General features: G+C 41.0%; 1 pseudogene; it reads right to left on the bottom strand.

Moving 5' to 3' along the window:
- Window positions 1–877: 877 nt before the first annotated feature.
- Window positions 878–2,266, bottom strand: LOC102824784 (annotated as a pseudogene).
- Window positions 2,267–3,124: the final 858 nt, after the last annotated feature.

The raw sequence follows: 3,124 nt of genomic DNA, 5'->3' as shown, positions 1-3,124 counted from the left end.
AGGAACTACAGGTTCAGTAACTTTATTAAAATGTGTAGCTTCAAGCTATTGTTGTAGGAGATCATCTTTTAAAAGGCAATTAAAATAATCAATTCCAGATATAAAAATAACTTCAAGAACCTCAGCAATAAAGAAAACAGCAGGTATGTCCACTTCAGCACTCAATATTTCAAGAATAGAGATGGATTGGTTATGATCACATCCCTGAAACAAAGCCAGCCATTTTAAGAGATGAAGAACCCATGTTAACATAATTTGATCATAAAGTTGGTAAGCCACAATGATATTTCCTCAAATAATTTACAGTTATGGGAAAATTACTTTATATAAATGAAAAAAAAAAAAAAAAAACCTCAAACTAGTGTCATAAGAAATTACCTTTTGAGCCCTCAAATTCTATACCAGTTCTGTATGTCTGTTGTGTTTGGGTTTCTAGGCAAATTCCATGGGACTATATGTTCACAGGAATCTAATTTCAATTCCAGTGTCAAAGTTGAAATGCAATGTCTTCTTACTTCTCAGAAGAGATTGAGTCAAATGCTATTTGCCATTCAGCTCACAATACAAATAGCTCATTGTTGCTCAATCTGTGTTTTACATATAACAGCAACATTAAAAAGTAAATAGAAATAAAAGTCAAGTTCCCCTATAGGCTAGGAAAACTATTTGCTTGTTAGCTTGATTTTAAGTAGAATTTATAAGAACACTTAGAAGAGGTGCATACCTCACATTTTGCTTTTGAAGGGACCTCGAAATGAAGACTCATGCTCCTAAATTTTCAAAAAACTTTGAGGAGGACGTAGGGGATTGAGGAGGAGGTAGGGGATCTCCTTGCTTCAGGAGAGTGAGTGAAGGGGCCCAGAAGAAAAGAGACATCTCACAGTAAGAGGCAATTGGGTCTGTGCAGTGACAGCTGACATTTGATGCCCCATATCTCCTGTTTCTTTTTGTCACAGACAGTCAGCCCTCTAGAGGTGATGAAATGGGAACAATTACTCTGTAGATGAGGAAGGGCTTCCTGCAACACTTGACACAATTCCAAAAACCTGTAGTGTTTTTAATGTGGGAATTTCTCCAAGTTCAAGTAAAGTTTCAGGTATTATATCATAGCATTGGCTAAGTGACAGGTGTTGGAGGTAGATAAGCTGGTGAGATTCCTGCAAGCAGTTATTCTTTAGCATGACACTGTCACTCAAGTCTAGGTGGACAACGTTGGGGCATCTTCTAATTAAGGTACAGGCATCTGATTTCTGAAGATTCTTCAGGTAGCTGCTAAGATTCAGCTGGGTGATGGTTTCTGATACTACTCCATGGCAACTGGCACATGCTTTTCAGTGAAGTCAGAAAGCCAGGAGAAGTTCAGTTCACCCAATCGGAAAACAGCTGCTTAGCAAAAACTTCAGAGCAAATTCGGAGAATCCTCAACACCCACAAAGGTTTGTTGTTGTTGTTAAGTGCCGTTGAGTCAGTTTCGACCCATAGCAATCCTGTATAGGGTTTCCGAGGAGCAGCTGGTGACCTTGCAGTTCAAACAGCTTTGCAGTCTGACACATTAACCACAGCAGTTTTGCCTCAATAAATTCAAGTTCTGCCCAAGATCATTGACAATGGGAACCGAAAGCTCTAGGCCTTCCAAACTTAGATTCTGCAGCTTTGAGCACTGAGATAAGATGCCATAAAAGGCAGACACATCTATTACAGAGTTCAACAGGTCCAGATGCTGAACACAAAAAGCACTGAAACGTTCAACTAATGGTTGGTTCACAAATGCCATTTGGCAATGGAAGGCAATCACCCCTCGAGACAGCAACCGCACAATCACATCAGGGTGCAGACTTTTACCTGTGAGGTCTATGGTCTGCCATAGAGACTCATCAATCGCTAGGCGATACCACCTTTTGCAAACACAGGAGACTTTCAGGAATTCGAGGAGACACAAGCAGGAGAAGATCCCCAAGAGCAGCTCATCTGGGAGGGTGTTCTAGGCAACACCTAGAAAGTTCTCTGTATTTAGCTTCTGTTGTTGAACAGTCACAAAGTCCTTGTCATTCTCTTTGCTTTGTAGCCACTTTTGTGAGGGGCTCTGTGGGTGGTTCACACTTGAGAGGAATTCTTGGAGGATATTCTCACTGTCCACCTTCTTCAGGGTGGAGACTCCCATGCCTGACAGCAGTTCAGGAGTCTTGCTAGGAGTCCCATTCCCATGTGAAGCTTGGGTAACATTGCTGCTTTGGTCCGGAATTTCCTGGAGGTGTTTACTATGCATGCCGTCCTCCAATTCAGGAGTTTTAAATATGTGCAAGAATTGTGGAGCTGCAGGCTTCTGGATTCCCACATTCTAGATTCGCAGCTCTGGGCACCCAGCACTTGCTCAGTGTAGCAAGACACATGAACACTAGCAATATTCCATCCTCACAGTGGTGCACAGGACTCTTCCCCTAATGGTGTTCGTAATGTCTAAGAAGTTTTCATACTTTTTTCCTTATTCATGGATATGTTTGCAGCAAAGATAAATACCCATATGCAAATATACTTGGACAAATGTTTATCTATTTGTAGGTATACTTTCACACCCTCCCATACCTGTTCAGCCTGTGTATCCAAAATGCATGTATTCGTATATCACTGATGTTTCAGGATTGTGTGTGTAACAGTATTTGCCTCTGTTTTCTTTAAATCCCCCTTGTTGTATATTGCCTTACCTGACACCCAAGTTAAAAATGTGTTTAATTATTTAAACATGCAATCAAGATGTATTGATAATTACTGGTGATTCGAATGTAAAGATTGGAAACAAAGAGGAAAGATCAGCAGTTGGAAAATATGGTCTGTGTGATAGGAATGATGCTGGAGATGGTATGAGCTTCTGGTAGTCTCCATGTCCACTGTAGTAACAAGTGTATGTCCTGCTGCAGGGTTTGGTTCAGGATTCAATTCATTAGTTAATAGCCGTGCAGTGGTGATGATATTGTATGGGAGATGGAAGCACCAAACAATGCCCAGGCTGTCTGCCCAATTTTGAATTTCGTGCCACATTTTTCGATGTAGTCATTCAGCCACTTGCTCTGCAGGTGCTTGCTGTATGGTACACAGCTGGAACAGTTTAAGAGCTTGAGTGCTTCCC

The sequence above is a fragment of the Chrysochloris asiatica genome, unplaced genomic scaffold (genome assembly GCF_000296735.1).
Source record: "Chrysochloris asiatica unplaced genomic scaffold, ChrAsi1.0 scaffold00201, whole genome shotgun sequence".
NCBI lineage: Eukaryota > Metazoa > Chordata > Mammalia > Afrosoricida > Chrysochloridae > Chrysochloris > Chrysochloris asiatica.
The sequence above is the reverse complement of the archived record's forward strand: the minus strand, read 5'-3'. Positions and strand labels throughout refer to the sequence as shown.